The 24,627-nt window shown below is 41.2% G+C and overlaps 1 protein-coding gene and 1 pseudogene across 30 annotated transcripts in view; both read right to left on the bottom strand.

The window, feature by feature from the left end:
* Positions 1-24,627, bottom strand: part of RBFOX2 (RNA binding fox-1 homolog 2) — a 284,620-nt gene that overhangs the window by 160,268 nt on the left and 99,725 nt on the right. The window lies entirely within an intron of this gene.
* Positions 17,824-23,883, bottom strand: LOC101044632 (creatine kinase B-type pseudogene; annotated as a pseudogene).

The following is a 24,627-nucleotide window of genomic DNA, read 5'->3' as shown; positions in this document are numbered from 1 at the left end:
ACTATAAAATAATAGCATCCTAGTTCAAGGTCTACTCTAATCAAGCTTGCTGTATTTAAGTTAATTATTTAAGTGAGCCGAGATTGCACCATTGCACTCCAGCCTGGGTAACAAGAGCGAAACTCCGTCTCAAAAAAAAGAAAAAAAAAAAAAAAAAAAAGACTTTTCTGTTTAATGAATTATGGCTTATCCGTTCAGTGAAACACTGAACAGTAGAGCCTTGGGAAGGGGGATGAGGAAGCTCTTAAAATACCATTATGAAATACTCTAATATAGTCATGCACTGCATAACAATGTTTCAGTCAATGATGGACCACATATGCCATGGTGGTTCCGTAGGATTATAATATCATATTTTTACTGTGCCTTTTCCATGCTTAGATATGTTTAAATATACAAATATTTGCCACTGTGTTGCAATTGCCTACAGTATTTAGTACAGTAACATGCTGTACTGGCTTGCAGCCTAAAGGCATCAGGCTGTACCATATGACATATAGTTAGGTATACATCTAGGTTTAAGTACTTTCTATGACGTTTTCACAATGAAGTCACTTAATGACACATTTCTCAGAACATGTCCTTATCATTAAGGCATGCATACTGCATATATCATTAAGTGAAAAAAGAAAGCCTTAGCAATGGCTTTTAAACCAGTGGTTTTTAAAATGGGAGGAAAAGGAGGAATTATATACAAGAAGTAAAAAACACTCAGTGCCTATAGCAGAAAGATACTGAGGACTCAAGACAGGAATGGGTGAACAACTTTTCACAATATGACCATTTTGTGCTTTTTTAAAAATTAACTTTTATTTATTCAAAAAACAATAATTTTACATTTTATAAAACTGAGTCCTCTATTTCCCCAAAATGTGTAATCTAATGACTTACCCAGGCTTCAAAAAAATTAAAGAAAAAAATCACACTTTTTCCTTTACCAATAATCAGATACATTTCACAGATACTTTATTCTTACTTAAAACCTTTTTCTATGGCCTGGCATGGTGGCTCATGTCCATAATCCCAGGACTTTGGGAGGCCAAGGTAAGCAGAACTCTTCAGGTCAGGAGGCCAGCCTGGTCAACAGAATGAAACCCCATCTCTACTAAAAATACAAAAATTAGCTGGGTGTGGTGGCACACATCTGTAAGCCTAGCTACTCGGGTGGTTGAGTCACAAGAATTGCTTGAACCTAGAAGGTGGAGGCTGCAATGAGCTGAGATCATGTCACTGCACCTCAGCCTGGGTGACAGAATGAGACTCTGTCTCAAAAAAAAAAAAAAAAAAAACCCTAAAAACAGAAAACAAAACTCATTCTGTACCATTTGAATTTCCATTTCCAACAAACTAATCAATTTTGGAAGAAAACTCAGAGTTGAACTTAAAATGCAAACTGCAATGATCTTTGTCATTATCTTGTATTATTTAGCTTTTAATAAAAATCTTTTTATAAAGGTATATACATTTCAAGAAAAAAAAACATCTTGTTGGAAAACACGGCAAACACTGGTTGAAAATATCCCAGGAAAGCTGCAAAATGGTCTTCTATACTATGTGGGAGATAAGGTTGGGTCACTCTGATAGGCCCTGGAACAGAGAATGCTAGTGGCTTCCCAATATCCTCTCTTCCCTTCTTCCTTAGTAGCAAAACCCCAGTTTTCATTTTAGCACATTACTATACACACTCTGCCCAGAAAAGGGCTGCATCTTCCATCCTCCACTACAGTTAGGTATGGCCCTAAGACCAATTCTGACCAATGAAATATAAGCAAAAATGTTACGTGGAACTTCCTGGAAGTTTTCTTAAGCGGGGGTAGGGGGAACACCCCTCTTTTCTTCCTCTCAAACTGCTTTGTGGAAAGGGGAAAATGATGGCTGGAGGATAACAATCATCTAGGCCCATCCTATAGTGAGAGAAGCAAACAGCAGTAAGGATCCTAGATCCTTAGTAACCACAGAGCACCATATCACCCTGGACTGCCTAATTCCAGACTTCTTTTTTATGGAAGACAAATGAATCTCTCTCTTGTTTAAGACTCTTTGTTGGGAGGAAAAGACTGTTACATGCTAAACTTAATCCTAAATGTTTTCAACAATAAAAATCAAAACTCAATTTCTTTTTTTTTAAGACAGACTCTTGCTCTGTCACCCAGGGTGGAGTACAGTGTCGTGATCTAGGCCCGCTGCCAACTTTCACCTCCCAGATTCAAGCGATTCTTTTGCTCAGCCTCCCAAGTAGCTGGATTACAAGCACCCATCACCATGCCCAGCTGATTTTTGTATATTTAGTGAAGACGGGTTTTTTGCCATGTTGGCCAGGCTGATCTCGAACTTCTGACCTCAAGGGATCCACCTGCCTCAACCTCTCAAAATGCTGGGATTACAGGTGTGAGCCATCGTGCCTGGCCCAAAACTCAATTTCACTTGAAACAACAGAAAGCTTTATGCACATCAAGGGTGTGCAAATTTGGTGACTAAAAGAGAGACTATCAAAGAATCTTGAAATGTTTAGGCAGGAAGTTTAGGCCAAAAAGTCAATTGGTGCATCACTCTGATCAACTATCCACAACTATTCCACATTAAAATGATAGAAATAAAATTTTAATTTAATCGTCCTTGAATTCATAATGAGAAAAAGTCAAATATGTATACTCTCAGTTTCTTCATCTGAAAAATGGAGTCGATAATGCCTACAATTACAGACATGTTGTCAAACTCAAATAGAGAACAAATGTTCTTCAACTTACAATGGGATTTTGTCCTTATAAACTTGTCAGTTGAAAATACAGTAAGTCAAAAATGCATTTAACACACCTAACCTACCAAACATCATGGCTTAGCCTAGCCTACGTTAAACATTCTCAGAACACTTATATTAGGTTACAGTTGAGCAAAATAATTTAATGCAATGCCTATTTTATAATAAAGTGTTGAATATGTCATGTAATTTACTTAATATTGTAACAAAAGTGAAAAAATGAATGCTTGGACGGTTTCTTTTTTTTTTTTTTTTTTTTTTTTTTTTTTTTGAGACGGAGTTTCGCTCTTGTTACCCAGGCTGGAGTGCAATGGCGCGATCTCGGCTCACCGCAACCTCCGCCTCCTGGGTTCAAGCAATTCTCCTGCCTCAGCCTCCTGAGTAGCTGGGATTACAGGCACGCGCCACCACGCCCAGCTAATTTTTGTATTTTTAGTAGAGACGGGGTTTCACCATGTTGACCAGGATGGTCTCGATCTCTTGACCTCGTGATCCACCCGCCTCGGCCTCCCAAAGTGCTGGGATTACAGGCTTGAGCCACCGCGCCCGGCCTGCTTGGACGGTTTCTACCGAATGAATATTGGTTTCTACTGAATGTGTATTGCTTTTGTACCACTGTAAAGTCAGAAAACTGTTAAGTCAAACCATACTAAGTTGTGGATAGTTTAACATCTATAGCGTCCCCAAACTTTTTACACAGGGGGCCAGTTCAGTATCCCTCAGACCGTTGGAGGGCCGCCACATACTGTGCTCCTCTCACTGACCACCAATGAAAGAGGTGCCCCTTCCTGACCTGCGGCAGATAAATGGCCTCAGGGGGCCACATGCAGCCCGCGGGCCATAGTTTGGGGACACCTGTGTTAAACTATCCGTAAACAGAGCATTATATACTATTGCTATCATTACAATTACCACCACAACAGCCCACTGGTAAATATGAGTAATAAAACAAAAAAGATTAGATGAAAGCTATTACACAGATAGAAACTTGGGGTTAGGGCTCAAGGAATTCAATTAACTTGTCAAGCCTCTTTCACCAAATTTCTGATCTTGCTATCTTTCAGAAAATCATTTTATCAGGCTTGGTGCAGTGGCTCATGCTTCTAGTTGCAGCTACTCAAGAGGCCAAGAGAGCATCACTTGGGACCAGGAGTTTGAGACTAGACTAAGCAACACAGCAAAACCCAGTCTCTTAAACATATATATATGAAAAACATAAATTACATCAGGAATTTCAGTTTCCTTCTTTAAAGTATGGGGGAAAGAAGGGAGTTGAGAGATTGAAAGGGGAGAAAAAGAACAACAGTTGTAAAAGGCTTCAAGTAATTAGGAAGTAAGATACATACAAAATATATAACCCTGTTCTAGGATTTCACAAGTTGTCAAAAGGTAGTACAACAAGATTGAAAGTACTGCTAGCAATATTTTTCTTCGTTGAAAGGAAAAATACTAAATACAAATAGTTTCTACTTAGTATGCAACAATCTATCATTAAAAGCACAATGTCTTCCAGAAATAAGGATAACGTGTAAGTCCCCGTTTGAATGCAATGGCACAATCTCAGCTCACTGCAATCTCTGCCTCCTGGATTCTAAGTGATTCTCCTGCCTCAGCCTCCTGGGTAGCTGGGATTACAGGCACAAGCCACAAATCTGGCTAATTTTTTTCTATTTTTAGTAGAGACGGGTTTTGCCATGTTGGCCAGGCTGGTCTCAAACTCCTGACCTCAGGTGATCTGCTTGCCTTAGCCTCCCAAAGTGTTGGAATTATAGGCGTGAGCCACCGTGCCGTGCCCAGCCTTACTTTCTTTTTAGGCCGAAAAGGAAGATAATTTTTAACCTGTACATAAAGGCATAAACAGTACAAATGGAATCTATTTTGATGATAATCAAATTATAAATATTTACTTAATTTCAACAAAGTCATGAATTTTTGCTCTTTAAACAAAATATACCTGAATTTCTTTAAAGTTTGAAAAAAAGCCAATGAAGTCACTTCTTGAAGCCATTAACTCATCTTTGACACTACTTCTGGTGACTGTAATACACACACACACACACACACACACACACACACACACACACAGTACATGAGTCATACTGGTGCTGTGTTGCTGAATTCATTACATTTTGGAAAGTTATCTATGGTCAAATTAACTTTGAGAAACATGCTTTAAGCAATTTTACTGTTTGCCCTATTTGAGATTTTCACAGACTTCTAACAGAATACTTAAGTTAATAGATGGCTTTTTTTTTTTATTACAAATTTCACATATACTCTTAGGAAGAAAACAAGCTATACAAGGGTGTCAGAGATTAGCCAGCTGACAGGCAGACAGACGCCAAGAATGTGCTCCACAATTTAAAGGGCTACAATCAGGATAACAGAAGTGTGAGAAACAGACTCAGATAGCTTAAGGGTTTTTGTTTCCCAAAAGGAATAGCAATGGAAGAGATACTATTGCCCATTTGTATACCTTTCTGTTCTGAACAGCCATATGCAAGCTGTTTTACTGTGTGAGATTCCTGGAGAATCAGAACTACTTCCACTTCCCTGGGTGATTCACTTGTAATGCCAACTTGAGTCTGAATGCGTGCGAAGGAGTTTGAGGGTCTTTTGAACTAGCAGAAAAAGCTGAAGTAACATTATTTTCTGAGAAGGTAATCTATTTTAATCCATACAAATCCACTGGGCTAGACTATTCTATCCCTTATCTAAGCAATAGTTGCAACATCAAAGAGTTCCTAAAAGTTAGTACATGCCAAAGTCTATAAACTTATTTTCAGGCTATGACTTTACTTTTAATAACATTAATGAGTTCAGTGAGAATTATTTTAATTATTTCTGAAACCGTTTATTTTTCGTAAATATAATAGTCCCCCCACCCCCATCCCACATGGAAAGCTACAACCATGCCAACACTTTTCTAGGAGGAGATAAAACCCTATTTATAGACCTATCAGTTGCTCCTTGCTTAGGTTGTAACATAGTTTCCACTTCAGGCCTGATATGACCTCCTGTGACTTCGCTGGTCTCTAACAATGTTCCTTTCATCCTGAAGTTTCCCACATTTATCTTTATCTCCACAGGTACTTAAGTAAAGTTACCATGGGCTGGGAGAAGGGAGAAGGAAAGAATCTCCTTTTAAAAAGCCATTTCCTACAGAAGAGTTTTAGGTAGATTTCAGAAACTTAAAAAATGAAAGACAGGAGTTCTTAACTTGGTGGGCTTTTTTGGGATAGAACTTCATAAATATTCAATAATCATCAGGAATACTGCTACAAAGTATTCAATGCATATGGAAAATGGACATGGCAATAAGAGCTATTGGTGTCTTAATCAATGTCTGATTTATCTAAATGTTTTCCAACTTTTAAAACCCCAACCAACAGTAAAGGTATTTTAATAAAGAGGATACTACATTCTCTAATCAAGGGAACCAAAATATACATAAATGTAAAAAAATTTTCCTAAAAATTATCATCTCAGGGATTAAGTTATTATTATTACTGGTGTTGTTTACATTAGCTACTGGTATTTTTACACTCCTCACTTAAAATGCTAATTGGTGGAATATCCCATTCCCAATTTCTGCCTAGGGTTCCATCAACAATTCTACAAGATTTAAGTACCTTACTCTAATCCAATGAGCCATTTTCAATTTCCTTTCACTAGCAGTGGCATTACCCACATCCCATCTTACCCCAGCCCTTCCCCACTCCATACTCTGGATAAAATTTTTAATGAGCCCTGTTTTTACTGCTCCAGCAAATCCTAACCCCTTTCATCTCTGAATCCTGGTAACATTTGCTGTCATTGGTTTACTCATTTTTTTTTTAATCTTAAATATACACTTCTTTTTTGTTAATTTCATGTTTGTAGGTCTTGTATCCTGAATGAGACTGCAAATTCTACTCAACTGTGAACACCTAGTGGGCAATGACACATCTTACTCATCTCAGCATCACCAGTGTCATTCCAGCTGACTGACATATAACAGGCACATAATAAACATTATGAAAATATTTGCTGAGGTGATCTGGATGGCAGAAACAGTGTACTGTGCATACTTCTCTTATATGAATCTCTGAGTACACTACTAAGAAAGCCCAATATTATGTGTGATAGAGCTAAATCACAAGCAATTCCTGAACAGAGGAAGAGAGAAGTATGAGCATTAATTAATGCCAACACATCTTTCATTAGATTCCCATCACCGTTCTCAGGAGTTAAAAGAGATAGTGAACACAGGATGTGCCAAGTGATGGAGCAAACAATAACATTTCCTCACCCCAAGAAAATTCTTCCACCTTTTCCATCTATCTATATCTTACTTATTCTTTAAGGCCTATCTCTTCCTGTTCACCCCAATTCACAGTGAAATCCCCTAACTCTCCAGGACCTAAGGATGAGTAGCTATTTATCATTTTCACTTACAACAAGGTATGGATCTAAACTTTAACAAAAATAATATGAAATAAACACCAGTAAAAGTTGCCTGATTGCGAAAGTTGGCAAACGTCGGGAAATACTTCTCTTAATTTTTTTTCAGTTATTAAATTATCATATAAAATGTATTTCCCATTTTAAAAGAAGACATATGGGTTTTCTGGCGTGATCTGAGCTGACGCATGAGCATGGATGATCAAATAAAACTCTCAAGATCATACCCCAGAGGCAGCATGGCACTGAAGAAGGAAGTTAGGTTTGAAAGTGAAACAGACCTACAATCAAATTGCCAAATCACCATTCATTAGCAGTGACCTTGAGCAAGTACTTTAACTCCTCTTAACCTGTTTTGTCATCTACAAACGCAGAATTAAGATAAAAATTAGAAATAATGTACATAAAACACCTAGGCCAGTGCCCCTCTTAATAAATTTCACTTGTTAACAGTTTTTGTCTACTGTCATTTTTCTTAGCCTACAACAAATAACAGAAAATGATTTACTGGCAAATCTGACATTTTTAGGCTTCTACTGTAATTTTTTAAAAATTGGAAACAATAAAATATCAATAAGAACTCACCTTTGAAAAGTTACTTTCTCTGTGAATTTAATAGTAAACCCTAGCCAGCTGCAGTAGCTGACACCTATAATCCCACACTTTGGGAGGTGGAGACAGGAGGGAAGATTGCTTGAGCCCAGGAGTTCAAGACCAGCTTGGGCAACATAGTGAGACCCCGTCTCTATTTTTAAAAAGTAAAATCTGCACAAAGAGAAACACAAAGTGTTCTGTTGGGTAAGATTGGGTATTAAGTAAGATGGCTAGGGTACAAGCAAAAAATAAAGCTCTTTAAGGTAGCATCTAACAGAGTGTGTGTGTGTGTGTGTGTGTGTGTGTCCATGTCCTGTTATTTCTATTACATATATATCATTATAGTGATATTATATGTGTGTGTGTTTGCGTGTGTGTGTATATACAGAGGTAGGAGTAAACCGTGTGTGTATATCACAAACACACACACACACACACACACACACGCACACATACATACATACATATGGTTTACTCCTACCTGGAATTTCTATGATATCCATAAATCTATAGCTATATAGATCCATATCTATAAATCTATATATATATAACTTATAGATATGGATCTATATGTTTCTATGATCTCTATATTTACAAATCTATATATAGATTTATCTATAGATACAGAGATATAGATGTAGATATCACAGACATTCCAGGTAAGGGTAAACCCAATATTGTAGTATCTATGTCATAGAAAAGCTATGGATAGATTTTTTTTTAACCTTATCAAAATTATTTTCCTTCCTCAAACTAGGGATACTTACCTGACAATCACAAGCCAAAGGGAAAGAGAAAAAATATATATATCTGGCTTGTCTGAGAAAAGGGGGATGAGGAAGGGGTAGGCAGAGCTGTCTATAAAGGATTGGAATTTCTTTATGGAGGAAGGAGAAAATTGACTGCTGCACCATCTTTTTTTGCTGCTTTCAGGTGATACCTAAGTCATTTATCTGTCCTAGTAGCAGGGCTGTTAAAGAGGAGACAGTAAGGTTCGGTCCTTCTATAGAGCAAGACTAAAAGCTGTGAAGGAGTTAAAACTTTCAGAATATAAAGTAAAAACGCTGTCAGGACTTCTAGGGCCTTTTTAGCCAGCCTAGTGGAATGGAAGAGTCTGGGCATTAGAGCCAGATGAGCCTTCCTAGCTAAGTGACCTTGGGCAAGTTGGACAGCCTCTCTAGCCTACACTTTTCTCATCTATAAAACTGGGTTAACAGTATTTGCCCTGCAGAGTCTTAAGAATTTAATAAAGTTACAAATAAAAAACAAACTGCTTCAGAATAGGCACTCAATACAAGTTAAATGCTTTTCACCAAACCTCAGGGTAGTGATAAAACACCACTGGAATATATAGCGATATACCATACATGCCCATTTTCTCCCTTTTCCTATCATTGTGCATAAAGAGATTCAAGTGCAAAAAGAGAAAATATCTTTTCCAAGGTTACAATACTAGTTACTGGCAGACCTGGGGCTAAAAACCAGTTCCTTCAGTTCAATGCAATGCACCTTGCCTCGTTAGGAACAATCCCTTAGGGATGGGCTCTGAGAGTAGATGCAAACAAGAAAACAAGCTAACTGAAAAGTCCGCCATTCCCTGTGATTCAGATACCTAAGAGTTAAAACATTCAGTCTCAGCTAAGGCTCCGGAATTGGCTGATTCCTTAGGCACTGAAATCCATTCCTCTATGTGATTGGTTGGTTCCCAAAGGGGTGGGGAAGAGGAAAAGGGAGAAGAATGTCACCCGATCCCCACGGGTAAACAACAGCAAGAGCATCTGCTCAGGTTTTCAACTAAATCTGTGAAATATTTCTGAACACTTGACCACCAAACTTGAAAAACTATAATTTTTGACCTCAATCAAAAAGGTTGTTTTGTAATGACTAGATCCTTAGTAATGCAACCTGGACAAATAAATGCAAAAGGACGGTTTAATATTTCTCTAGTACAAAATTAGCACCCAATGCTCATGTGCTCTAGGTGCTTGAAATCAACACCGCCACCAACCCTCCTCCCCGCTTGCCATTACAGAGAGAAACCAGCCTGCTTGCTTCTCTCCTACCATTTCACTCAAACTCTGCCATTTCAGAAACATGACAGGACTACACAATCACATTCTCTCCTCTGAGCCACATCCTTTAACAGAAGCCCCATCCTCTTATAACTCTCTGTAATTATGTTAGCACATATGTGAAGGGCAGAGAGAAGGGAGGGTTTGGGGAGAGAGAAACCCAATACCTTGCCAAATCCACTGGGAAGTCTGCCCAAGTTATTAATCCAGGACCGGGCCACTTAACTAAATTAGTTGAGGCAATGCCCTTCAATCCTAGCTAGATTCTTTCCCCAGGGGCGAATGCAAGAAGGGTCTGCCTCCTCAAAATCTTATTATCCCAAACAACGGGTTGTTTTTTTTTTTTGTTTTGTTTTTTTGTTTTTTTTGAGACGGAGTTTCGCTCTTGTTAACCCAGGCTGGAGTGCAATGGCACGATCTCGGCTCACCGCAACCTCCGCCTCCTGGGTTCAGGCAATTCTCCTGCCTCAGCCTCCTGAGTAGCTGGGATTACAGGCACACGCCACCATGCCCAGCTAATTTTTTGTATTTTTAGTAGAGACGGGGTTTCACCATGTTGACCAGGCTGGTCTCGATCTCTTGACCTCGTGATCCACCCGCCTCAGCCTCCCAAAGTGCTGGGATTACAGGCTTGAGCCACCGCGCCCGGCTGTTTTTTTCTTCAGAAGTTTCTCTCTCCCATTTCAAAGCTATATGCAAAATACTTCTGTTTTATGCAGAGAATCAGAGAAGCAGCCACTCTCCCCAAGTACACTACAGGGACTCCACATGACTGGTCAGTAAAGAGCTGCTGAAAAGTGCATTCCCTTTGTTATTACAGCCACAACAAAATTTAATTTAATTTATTTTTTTTTGCTTTGTTTTGAGACTGAGTCTCGCTCTGTCACCCAGGCTGGAGTGCAGTGGCGTGATCTCCGATTACTGCAACCTCTGCCTCCCTGGTTCAAGCGACTCTAATGTCTCTGAGTAGCTGGGATTTCAGGTGCACACCACCATGCCCGGCTAATTCTTGTATTTTCAGTAGAGACAGGTTTCACCATGTTGGTCAAGCTGGTCTCGAATTCCTGACCTCGTGAACTGCTTGCCTTGGCCTCCCAACACAAGGAAATTTTAAAGTCCCAATTACGTAAACCAGGGTGAGAGACGAAGAACTAAAGTTAAACCAAAGAGAAAACCTCCTGGAGAATGACTAAAACCTTAAGTCCTTTTACAACCTGAGTCAGTGCAGGAATCAGCTCTAGTTCACCTTAATAGTCCCAGAAACCAAGACGAAGCCATACCCTCTCCCAGGCCCACCCTGGAATTGAAAACAATCTGAAACTGCTGGACAGATCATCTCTCAGAAACTGTGTAGACTACAAATGACCTGAAACCACTCTACACTCACTCAAAGGGCAAAGATTCCTCAATACTGGGCACATGCAAATCAGCTCCAGGAAATAAGTGGCAGAGGCTCCTTATGTCACCTCTTTGTCTCTATTCTTTAATCTCAAAGCCAAATTTAATCTAAATCATGTTACTAATGCCCTGTGCTAACACAGATGTCTCATTTATAAATCCTAGGGAACCTAAGTGACTTAGCTCTCTTTCACAGTAATGCTCAGCAAATTAACTACTCACGGAGGTTCAGTATGGTTATTAAAAACACAGGCTTCGGTATCAAGTCAACCTAGATTTAAATCCCTGTTCTACCACTTTTCAGCTCTATGACTTACATTTCTCTAAGGCCCAGTTTCTTCATTGGTAAAATATGGCTTCTACCATCCACCTTATAGAAAGAATGGGTATTTGTTTGTTTGTTTGTTTGTAACAGGGTCTCATTCTGTTGTCCAGGTTGGAGTGCAGTGTCAGCTCACTGAAACCTCTGCCTCTCGGATTCAAGCAATCCTCATGCCTCAGCTTCCTAAGTAGTTGGGATTGCAGGCATGGGCCACCACACCCAGCTAATTTTTGTATTTTTAGTAGAGACGGGGTTTCACCATATTGGCCAAGCCAGTCTTGAACTCTCAGCCTCCCAAAGGGATGGGATTACAGGCATGAGCCACACCGCCCAGCCAGGAGAGTGGTTGTTAATAGTAATGAGGAGTGGGTCAGGCATGGTGGCTCACACCTGTAATCCCAGCATTTTAGGAGGCTGAGGCAGGTGGATCGCCTGAGGTCAGAAGTTCGAGACCAGCCTGGCCATCATGATGAAACACTGTCTCTACTAAAAATACAAAAATTAGCCAGGAATGGTAGTTCATACCTGTAATCCCAGCTACTGGGGAGGCTGAAGCAGGAGGATCACTTGAGCCCAGGAGGCAGAGGTTGCAGCAAGCCAAGATCACGCCACTGCACTCCAGCCTGGGTGACAGAGAGAGATGCCATCTAAAAAAATTTTTTTTAAAAAAAAGTAATGAAAAGTGGATGGTGTGTGCATATGTGCATTAGCATAGTAGTTGATGGAGGGCAAGCACTCGGTACATAGTAGCTGGTACTATAAGTTGTCATTAAGGACTACAAAACAACTTCTATAAAGGAATAACACGGCCATCTGACAACCTTATTAGCATTCCTGCACCTTATCCATCACATCGTAGAGTGGTAAACAGCATGAGAATGTCAAAAATTATTTAATGACCATATTGAGCAACTGCTAGGTGACAGGGGAAAGGAGTGAAAGATACAACCTCTCCCTGTAAAGGAGCTCATGTGGGTAGGAAAAGACACAACAAAAAGGAAGGGAGGAAGAGAAAGTACAGAAAAGGGTCTCAGTATGGAAATACTACCCAGCTTAAGTGTTCCACTGTGAAGGGGCTAAGTTTAGATCTTACAAATGCCAGACCCAAATACCAGCAGTTAGGGTCATGGGGCAGGAAAATGTCAGAAAGCAAGGCCCATTCTGGGGTTCTATACACTAAGAATGAGGAGAAGGCACAGTGAAATGCATAGTGAGGAAAGGATTTTTATGTTTTCTCTTCACAATACACTAGGCAAAAATTATACCAGGCATAGAGCTGACAACCATGATCAAACATTTTCAGGAAGGAACTGCAAGATGACTGCTTGTTGGGTCATTGCAATAGTACATTTTTTTTTTAAGCAAATAAACATGGGGAATTATAAGGAATTATAATCATGTAGTCAAGGAATTATAATCATGTAGTCAAGAAGATACTCAGTGGACACAGTGCACTGTGCGGGAGGCTGGGGGAAGGGGAGCCAGAAGGGGCTGGGCTCTGTGAGTCAGTGGCATGCAAACTCACAAACCAGTGCTCTTGCTCTCTCTTATAAATTTTCATCATCACAATTGCAATCTGTCGAACTCTCATATACACCTTAAAGCCTGAACTGTTGATGGAGTACAGCAGGGCTTGGCCACTCCTTGGTCATGACAGTACATGTCCATCAGGAAATAGCACTGCCCTGGGAAAAAAGCACTCAACTGAGAACGAAGGCTCAATATCACAGACTCAGTTTTGCCGCTAGCAAGAGCTAAAAGAAAATAAGACTATGGCTTTGATAAGTCATCAAACTTCTCTGGAACTCAATTTCCCAAAATGTAAAACAGGGGTGATATGATTAAATCTGACATTCAATGGCTCAGGAACTGAGGGCCAAGCTGACATCCTCTACCCAGAGTTCTTGTTTCAGTGTTAGGGCTGACATGCCAAAGGGCCAGGGTATCAAGACAAGTGATCACACTTCACTCTCTAAACTAGACTGAAAGTTCTGGCAAAGTACAAAGCTATCCACAACACTGCTGGTGTACAAATTAAAAAGACTTATGTCCCGACTCATACCACTCATTTTATGAAGGTATCTCTGTTCCTTGGAGATTAAATCAAGAAAGCAAGCAACAGGAATCAACAGAACAGTAAAGTCACCCAGCACCCAGAAGGGTACATTGTTTACTTGCTAAAGGAGCCCTCCAAACTCTACAGCTGAGAAAGACACACGGGGGCTGGGGCGGGGGGGTGGTCTTAGAGTCAGCATTCATTCCAAAAGCACAAGATGGTTGCTATTTCTGCTTAATAGGTCAGGACCTCAAAAATGAGTGTCATCTCCACTGGACGAATCATATAGTCAGAAATAATCATACAAATGCCAGCACTCAACAAACAGGCAGCTCTTTAGAGGGGACTCTCTGGGGACCCAGAGCTGCAGTAACTGAGGGAAATGTATCCAGATTAGATGAGCAAAGGCCTCTCTAGTTCCCCATGAGGTATTGTAGGGGGCAATAGCGCTGGGCAACACACAAGATTTACACAATGAGCTCCCTGAATACCGCATGTGTTCGGGTCAAAAGAGCTGCTGCTCTGCTACAAACAATTCATGAAGCAGCAGATGCCAACTGTCCTATCACCTAGGCCAGGCGTCCCCAAACTTTTTACACAGGGGGCCAGTTCACTGTCTCTCAGACCGCTGGAGGGCCGCCACATACTGTGCTCCTCTCACTGACCACCAATGAAAGAGGTGCCCCTTCCTGAAGTGCGGCGGAGGCTGGATAAATGGCCTCAGGGGGCCGCATGTGGCCTGTGGAGCGTAGTTTGGGCACGCCTGACCTAGGCCTTTAGCTGCAATTCCTCAAGAAAGCCTGATAGTAGGCTTTGGTTTTCATAGTAGTCACCTATTCCTCCCATTTTAAATTAAGGAAAATAATCCTTATTTATTGTCTCATTCTCTTTACCTTTCTTTTCCCAACATAAAAACATGTTTTCCCATCATTTAAAAAAAAAAAAAAAATAAGATGTGGTATATCCACATAACGAAATATTATTTAGCAATTTAAAAATGAAATACTGCTATAACATGGATTATGCTATTACGTGAAAACATCATACTAAGTGAAAGAAGCCAGACACAAGGGACCACATATTGTATTGAGTCTATTTATAAAAACTGTATACAGAATGGGCAAATCTGTAGAGATAGAAAGTAGAGACCAGTGGTTGCACAGGGCCTGGGAAGTAACGGACATAGAGGAATTAAGAAGTGATGATTGGCTGGGAGTAGTGGCTCACACCTGCAATCCCAGCAAATTCAGAGGCTGAGGCGGGTGGATCACTTGAGGTCAGGAGTTCAAGACCAGCCTGGCCAACATGGTACAACTCTGTCTCTATTAAAAATAAAAAAATTAGCCAGGTGTGGTGGTGTGTGCCTGTAGTCCTAGCTACTTGGGAGGCTGAAGCAGGAGGATAGCTTGAACCTGGGAGGCAGAGGTTGCAGTGAGCTGAGATTGCACCACTGTACTCCAGCCTGGGTGACAGAGTGAGACTCTGTCTCAAAAAAAAAAAAAAAAAAAAAAAAAAGATAACTAAGGGGAATGCGGTTTTTTGCAGAATAATGAAAATGTCCTAAAACTGACGGTAGTGACGGTTAAATGGCTGTAAACATGCTAAAAGGCACATACTTTAAATGGGTGAGTTGTACAGTATGTGAATTATATCTCAATAAAGCTATTTTTAAATGCCCTAGGAGAGTATATAACTTCCTTTAGGAAAGAAATTTTAATGAGAAAACTTTGATTCTTCTGCCCATCCCTCGTTTCCAAATGCCTGCCTGCTCCTTCTTATCAATGATTCACTTTGCTATTCCCATCCTCTGCTCACTATACTACCTAGCTCAGGCTTACACCTTTCCTAAGAAAACAACTCAGCTGCTATTAGCTTTGTTTTGTTCTTCAAGTCCACTTCTGCTCTATCTTGACTTTAGTGTCCTTCCTTACACACCTAGTTTCCTTCTGCCCCAACTCAGATAGTAAAATAATATACATACACACACAGAACAGTGGCTAAAGACCTTCCACACCATGAAAAAAGAATGAAGATAAATGACAGCATAAAAGCACAGGTTTGGGAGTTTTAACAAATTTGGTTCCAATCAAAGTATTTGGTCAAGTTATTTTAAATCTCACTGTCAGTTTCCACTTCTTTATAAAGGAAAACTAGTGTATCTAATGCATGTGGTTATTATAAAAATTAAATGGGGAAATGCATGTAAATGATTAATATGATGCCTGGTCATGAAGGTCCTCAAAAAATAATAACTGCTATTTATGACTTATGCCCAATTTTTCTCATCCTGCCAATCAGCAGCTCAGCCTCTATGTCAAAAAGCCAACAATAAAAGCAGGTTGCTGGCACCACCAAATTGTTCACAATTTTATTCCTATTTGTTCTAACCCATCTAACTCACAGATCCCAGTCTATTCCTGATAATTCTGGCCTTTTAATTTCTGGGCTCACTTTAACCTCAAACATGTTGAGAACTGCCTTTCCAGTTCCATATCCCGTTCTCAACCAAAATCTGCTTATCACCTTAATTATTATATTTTAAGCCACTCTGGATAAATTATTTACCCAGATAACCATATCATGAAATCAAAACAACCTAAGACTTTAGAAAGAATTATGATTAAAACAAACAAACAAAACAAAACCTTACAACCTTACAAGGGACCACTAGGCAGCCACGAAATCATCCTGCAGACATAGTTAATGGCATGAAAGGATGTTCATAATAAAGTAGGGCTGAATTGGAGGCATTTTACAAAAGTTTACACATTATGACATCTTGTAAAAAAATTTTCTTTTTTGAGAGGCAGTCTCCCTCTGTCGCCCAGGCTGGAGTGCAGTGCCGCGCCGCGATCTTGGCTGACCTCCACCTCCCAGGTTCAAATGATTCTCCTGCCTCAACCTCTTGAGTAGCTGGGATTACAGGCATGTGCCACCACACCCAACTAATTTTTGTATTTTAAGTAGAGACAGGGTTTCACCATGTTGGTCAGGCTGGTCTCGAACTCCTGACCTCGTGATCAACCCACCTCAGTCTCCCAAAGTGCTGCAATTACAAGCGTGAGCCACTGTGCTCAGCCTAAAGTTAAATATATTGAGGCAAATTTTAGTCTATTCTTTTGATCTGCTGTATATTCTAAATTTTCTTTGATGAATGCATGTAACTTTCAAATAAATATTTTAAGGACTTTTAAAAAAGAATTAAAGAGTGCAATGCCTCTTAGCATTTTCTTACCAACCCCTATAGTATGGCTCAAGAGTCAGAAAAACCAGAGTTCAAATCCCTATTCTACTATTTATTATATGTATGACTTTGGCAAATCACTTAATGCTTTTAGGCTTGGTGTTCTCATCTGGAAAATGAAGAGGAATCTCCTAGCCGAGTACTTGGTATGTGGTCTGCTGTAAATACCAGTGCCCTTAACTCTTCCACTCCTTTACTCTATGGCAGTGGTTCTCAAGTTGAGTGTGTATGAGAATCACCAGAGCATGTTAAAAACAGATTGCTGGACCCCATTCTCAAAGTTTCTGATTCAGTAGGTCTGGGGAAGAGGCAGAGACCATGAACAAAGGTAAGTTCCCAGGTGATGTTGATGCTGCTGGGTTTGAAGCCACATTTTGAGGACACTGCTTTAGGCAGTAAGACTTACAAAGTCTTCTTACAACATGTTATACTGGTATTAAGTGCTCTTTCACATCAATAGTATTTCAGAAATATGTGCTCACTGGATACTAAATTAAATTAGAAGCTAATACTGCACATTATCCAAAAGCCCGACTTTATAACATGGGATAATTCACCCTAGGACACTGAGGGAATTGGTTTCCCACTTAAGGCAATCTGTAAGTAACAATTATTAACACTGCATTTAAAATATTCTGGTTTCAGCATGGGAGAAAACATGAGAATGCAGACACAGATCAAACAAAATGCAAGAAACAGACAAGAGAATCACTGCAAGAAGTTCTGTGCCTGTCTGGTAAATTCACCTGGGGCAGAAGGGCAGATTCTGTAGTGTCACAGGGCACTTGCTTTGCTCTGGGTGCCCTCTGTTGACAAAAACTGACATAACCACGTCCTTCCCTCCCTTTTCTCCTCCCACCCTAGGGCCAAGAGTCCTGGTGTGACTCAGACAGACTTGAGGCATGGTTTCCGGTTAGAAGATTTTTTTTCCCCCCCCAGGCCAAAACCCTAGTTTATTTCAGCATCAGCAGTATCTTAGCCATCAAAAAAATAAACTCTACCAAGGGTGAAGTCTCTACAGCAAGGCTAAGGGCTTGCCAGGCGGCGAACATCAGGGGTACATGGTGGGCACTGCCCAGGCAATAAGTTAGGAAGCAGCAGGGCTGGTCTCGGGTGTGCACCAGGCTTCACTTCTGGGCAGGCATGAGGTCGTCAATGGCCTGGCCCTGTTCCAGCTGCTGCTCCATCTCGATGAGCAGCTTCACTCCATCCACCACCATCTGCACCAGCTCCACCTCCGAGAAGCCCAGGCAGTCAGCGTTGGAGACGTCGAAGACCCCGCCTACCGCAGCTGTGTCCACACCGCCTGTGCCTCGCTTCTGAAGTCGAAGCCGCTTAAGCACCTCGGAGAATTTCTCATGCTTGCCCAGGTGGGGCAGCTTAATATGCACACCTGCCCACAGCCCCGTGCCCAAGTTGGATGGGCAGGTGAGGATGTACCCCAGGTGAGGGTTCCACATGAACTCATAGTTCTTAGACTTGAAGAGTTTCAATCTGGGTGAGGCCGGTGCAGAAGCGGGTGAACACTTCCTTCATGTTGCCCCCCTTCTGCATGGAGATGACCCGAAGGTGGTCCTCCTCGTTGACTCACACCAGGAAGGTCTTATTGTCATTGTGCCAGATGCCGCGGGCGTCCGGCCAGTCGCGGGCCATGCCCGAGGCCAGCAGCAGGGGCGACACGGGCTTGTCAAAGAGGAAGTGGTCGTCGATGAGCTGCTGCTGCTCCGCCTCCGTCATGCTCTTGAGCGCGTAGTATCGGCCAGCCAGGTCGCCGTCCAGGCTTGACAGGGCTTCCACCGTGAGCTTCTCGATGGCGCGGCGCTCCCCGCGGCTGCAGTGCGGGCGAAGGCAGAAGCCGCGGATGCTGCGGCCCATGCACACCCACGAGCTCAGCACGTGGTTGGGGTCCAGGTCGTCGCCACCCTGCAGGTTGTCGGGGTTGAGGTCGGTCTTGTGCTCATCGCTGGGCTTGTAGCCGCCATGCCGGTCCTCGATGATGGGGTCGAAGAGATCCTTGAACACTTCGTAGGACTCCTCGTCGCCCGCCACGCAGCCCACGGTCATGACGTATGGGTGGCCCGGGTTGTCCACGCCTGTCTGGATGACGTCGTCCAGCGTGAAGCCGCTCGGCGTGCTCTTGGCGCGCAGCTCCGCGTACAGCTCGGGGGTCAGCACCTTAGCCATGTGGTTGTTGTGGCTGCTCAGGTCGGGGAACTCGTCCTGGGCCAGGAAGCGCAGCTTCAGGAGAAGGCATGGTGGCTGCGGGTGGGCGCCGTGCGGGGGCGGGGGCGGGGTCGGGGTCGCTCAGTCGGTGGGCAGCTCCCGGCGAACCCGGTTAGAAGATTTTCTAAGCCCACGTGTAGGCAAGGCAGACCTTTCCTTCCTCCAGCTTTCCTAAGTCCCCTTCTCTGTGTGTTTGTATCTGCAGCTTATCTCCAAACAGGTTAATTATTTCAGGATTGTGGAACAATAAGTGAACAGCATTTAGCATAATGATATGTGAAATTTATTAAAAAGGCAAATGTAATGGTCCTCCTAGAAAAGATTTGGAAGTTAGCCAGGTATGGTGGTTTTAAAAAAAAACAATTTTATGCCACTTATTACCACCCTTTGGGAAATCGCTCACAAAACTGGAAATCTTAATTTCCTCATCTGCCAATGGAGACCAAAACCTTTCCCCCACACCCAAATGAAGACTCACTGGTGTTTCACCAAGATCAAACGAGAATGGATTTGAAAGCAACACCCATTACAGGTATTACAGCAATACCTGCAAACTATGTATGATTATAGATATATAACATATAACTATCACCCTTAATAAGGAAGCAAGTGGGGAAAATAATGTTTGCTGCTGAGCAAAGAAAAATTAAGCATGCAAGTAAAATGCAAAAAAGTAATAATAACATTCAAATAAAATAAGTGCCCAGTGCAAATACAAACCTTGGAATCTAACACATTTACATTTAAAACCCAGATTCACTCATTAACAACTACATAACCTTGGATAATGACTTAATCCCTTTGAGCCTTGATTTCCTCACCTGCAAATGGGATTTTAAAAATACTTGCTTTACATAGTGCCTCGCACATAGTCAGTATTCCACCTATTGGCCCTCTTTTCATTAGGACACATTCCACATGCCAAGTGTTGCTTTGAAATTAAGATAATGTATGGATTCCCTGTATCAATAATATAATAGCAGAATTAAAGAGCTAAAAGCATCTTTATTTTAGATCATCTTGTGAGACACATGACATCACGAAGCTTGTGCGAACATAGGCTAAAGACATGCTAAAGGAACAAAGATCGTAATTCAGTAATAGGAGCTACATGGGAAAAGTTCTACTAATTCAGTAAGTGTATTTATTGAGTGTCTTAAGAGTCTTCCATGGCTCCACAAAATGACAGATTTACATTTAATATCCACTTGACCAAACCCATTAAACTTGTAAGAGGCACTCTTGATGAACATCAGATATCTAGCTTCTTAAGTATTAATTTTTCATATTGCTCTGGCAAGGCAAAGGCAATAAAAACCTAGTTAAAGTCTGACCAAAGTTTTCTTTTTCTCCCCCTTTGTCCATAAGAGAAATCCAAATGGAGTAGTCTCTGTATTTCAACAAGGCTGCTTTGAGTTTATTTCATTTATCCCTTTACCACACTTTCCCAAATTCATACCGGGCACGTATTCTGTGCAAAGTATTCCAGAAACCAAGAAGCAAGAGAGAACTCTTGTTCTTACAGAATTGTGTATGTTGTCAAACCATTTCAACATAACACAATAGGCAGTGATAAAGTGCTATTACAAAGTAGAAGTCCAGGCCAGGCACAATGGCTCACGCCTGTAAACCCAGCACTTTTGGAGGCCGAGGTGGGCAGATCACTTGAGGTCAGGAGTTTGAGACCAAATCAAACTGGCCAACATGGTGAAACACCGTCTCTACTAAAATAATAAAAATAAGCTGGGCATAGTGGCACATACTTGTAATCTCAGCTACTCAAGAGGCTGAGGCAGAAGAATCACTTGAACTCGGGAAGCAGGGGTTGAAGTGAGCGAAGATCCAGCCCCTACACTCCAGCCTGGGCAACAGAACAAGACTGCATGTTAAAAAACCAAAAAAAAAAAAAAAAAAAGAAAAGAAAAAGAAACAAAGTAGAAGGCCAGGCAAAGTGGCTCATGCCTGCAATCCCAGCACTTTGGTTAGTCTGAGGCAAGAGGATTGCTTGAGCTCAAGAATTCAAAACCAGCCTGGGCAACATAGCAAGACTCCATCTTTACTAAAAACAAAACACAAAAAAATTAGCGAGGTGTGGTAGCACATGCATGCCTGTAATTCCAGCTACTTGGGAGGCTGAGGAGGGAGGATCACTTGAGCCCAGGAGTTCGAAGCTGCGCCACTGCACTCCAGCCTGGGGAACACCGAGATGTCCTGTCTCCAGAAAAACACAAAAAGCAAAGTAGAAAGCATGTGCCCTGGGACATTGAGTCAGCTCAAAAATAAGTGCACTAGCCAAAACTTCAAGGAGAAGGTAACATTTGATGTGAGACTTAAAGGATGGACTGTATTTAAATATGGGACATGGGAAGTATTGTAAGCAGAGGAATTCGAATTCAAACCCACATCTAATTCCAAAGCTACACTACCCCACCTCACAGGGTGGCTTGAACAAAGTACCTGACACAAAACAGAAGGGAAAACGCTGGGGCCAGATCACAGAAGGTTTAGGATATCACACTAAAGAATATTCTGCAGATAAAAGCTAAGCAGAGTAGTAAGACTCCAGTGAGATCAGAGCTGTGCTTCTGTTTAAATGCATGATTGCATAGTACTTCCTGAGAGTATTTTCTGGGGTACCAAAGTTTGTAACACAAGATCTTAAGTTCCCTGTTGTATTCCTGTCTCTCTAATCAACCCTAGATGAGCTCAGTATAATTGTATGCAGCTAATGCTACTAAGAAATTTAAAATATTTAATCTGTAACCCAAACCCCTAACTATATTGTCCACCAACTAGGAGGCCTTTTGTCTTACCTTTTACTTAATTAGGTGGTTTCATTTTAAATCAGGTGTTCCCAAACTATGGCCCGCGGGCCGCAAGCAGCCCACTGAGACCATTTATCCGGCCCCACGCCGCACTTCAGGAAGGGGCACCTCTTTCATTGGTGGTCAGTGAGAGGAGCACGGTATGTGACGGCCCTCCAACGGTCTGAGGGACAGTGAACTGGTACTCTGTGTAAAAAGTTTGGGGACGCCTGTTCTAAATCATCTCTCAGTGACTGCCTGTTGAAGAACAAAGGACTGAAGAAATATGTCAAGCTTCTTAAACGTAACTCACAAAATGGTAGCCAAAACTGATTATAAAAAGACCACTGATTGTTTGGTAGTACTAATCACTACAGCAAGAATATGCCTACTAACTACTTAACTGCCCTAAGCAAGCCTAGTCAGATGAATTTCTCAATTTTGAAAATTGCTAATAATGGAAATTCTATAATTTTCCTCTGTAAATGACCCTACTGATTAATAATCTTTAGTCAGATAATTTTTGATGGCCACATTAAGCTTCTCATTACAATACAAATCAATTGCCTAAATACAAAATAACAGGTCAATCTACTGAAAAGCCAACCAGTGAAATTATGATCCATCCATTAACAAAATAAGCAACTGGGTCATAAGTGGACCAACAATCACAGCTTTATAATCCCAGCAACCCTAAACTAAGCAAAAGAAGGCAAAGCTAAAGGGAAAAGTCAAACTGTGGCATAAACGGCAGGATGTAACAAACCAGGTACCAAAGAGGGATAAGAATAAAAGCCAGTCACATTTTTAATACTTCTGGCCTAAGTCATTCATCAATCCACAGATCCACAGTAGCCCTAAAGAATTTAGGAGGTGAGAGAATGCTCAAAGAAGCGTGACACTCCCAAGAACCACAAAAACAAAACTCATTATCAAGAAAGAGTCCTTAAAGCAAACAGAAGAAACTTGGGCCCAGAGATGAGAAGATGAGAAGAGACTTTCTAGATTACCTAGAAAGCCAAAAGCAGAGGATAGTGCAACCTATTTTCACAATATCAGGCAATAAGTCACTCTTGACCTAGGACATTTTAAAGACTTTAATCTTTTCAAACATCCTATGGTATCCTCATTTTCACAGAAAACAATGTCTTAGAGAAGTTAAGTGATTTCCTCATAGTTCTCACAGTATTTCCCAAACTCACGTGGATCCAAACCTTATGGAAATGTCCATACAGGCATGTTAAACAATTTCGAACAATCAGAGGCAATTAGGAAAGATTTCATAAGGGAGATTAAGTTGTGACCAGGGATCTCAAAGGATACTTAGGATTCTACTGGTAAAGGAGAAACATTTCAAATAAAAAGCATTAGGAAGAAATAAATGCCAAAGACAGATATTTGAAGGACTGTGAAGAGACATACAAAGCAGAAGAAATATGTGAACAGGGTAATAATGAAAAACAAGGCTGGAAAAAATGGGAAGCAAATTGCAGTGAACCTTGAATGTCTGGCTCAGTTTTTACAAATTCTAGTCAAGTTATAGAAGTCCCAAAAATGATTCCCTCTTTATATGCATGCTGCCAAGACCCATGAATCAGGTAAATAAACTTACACAGATTTCATTTCCTTCACAAAGACTTCTTTTTCTTGGAGACGTTCCACAGCTAGATTCTTGAGCTAGAAATTTCAAATCTACAGATATAATTCATTTCAAAGAGTAAGAATTAAAAGGCAAATGAGAAAATAGACTTAAATCAGAGTGTGAGAACGAATCACTCCCTCATAAAGCTTCCTTAAAGCCTCTTTTCCATAAAATGTGAAAAATTATTTACTAGCCCTATTACATGCCAAGAAATTTACATATGTTATCTCTAATTCTATAACAACCTTTCCAAGTAAGAATTATTCCTATTTTAAACAAAACTTGCCTAAAGCCATTTAGCCTGCAACAGCAGGATTGATATTTAAACCCAAAGCCAAGGAGGATGAGGGTGCAGGGGGCGGCGGTGGCGGGGGTGGCGGCGGTGGCGGCGGTGGTGGCGGTGGTGGTGGTGGTGGCGGTGGTGGTGGTGGTGGTGTGTGGGTGGATGGGTGTGTGTGTGTGTGTGTGTGTGTGTGTGTGTGTCTGTGTCTGGTGCAGGGGCGGCGGGGGGCAGGGTGTCTGTCTGTCTACAGAGAACTTACCACACAATAGCTTTACATAGAAGCTACAGTTTAAAAAAATAAAAGCCAATGAACCTAGCTGATCCTCACTCTGCCATATCCCTTAAGACATGCAGAAAGCAGCACAATTTCTCTTCATTACATGAAGAGCTTTCTTGCCCAAACATGCTTGCCACCAAACAACTAGAGAAGGCTGTAGCCAAGCATGAAGCCACTACAAACCTGCAAATCTTCCCTGAAGAAACCACCAGGCCTCAGCAGAGGCAAATGCCTGTTTTCATAGTCACTTTCATAAAACAGTTATTCAGAATTTATCCAAACTTAGCAAACACGAATGAAAACACAGTTCTGTTTTCTTTTATTGAAGAAGGAAGAAGATACGTATTACAAAATCTCCTGAGAACAAATATTTGCAAATTGTACATCTGACAAAGAATATGTACCCAGAATATATAAAGAATCCTTACAATTCAGTAAGAAGAAAAACCAAATAAAAAGTGGGCAAAAGACCTGGACATCTCACCAAAGCAAACATGGCTAATAAGTACAC

This window comes from Saimiri boliviensis, chromosome 21, assembly GCF_048565385.1.
Source record: "Saimiri boliviensis isolate mSaiBol1 chromosome 21, mSaiBol1.pri, whole genome shotgun sequence".
In the NCBI taxonomy this organism is placed as follows: domain Eukaryota; kingdom Metazoa; phylum Chordata; class Mammalia; order Primates; family Cebidae; genus Saimiri; species Saimiri boliviensis.
This window is presented reverse-complemented; position numbering and strand designations above follow the sequence as displayed.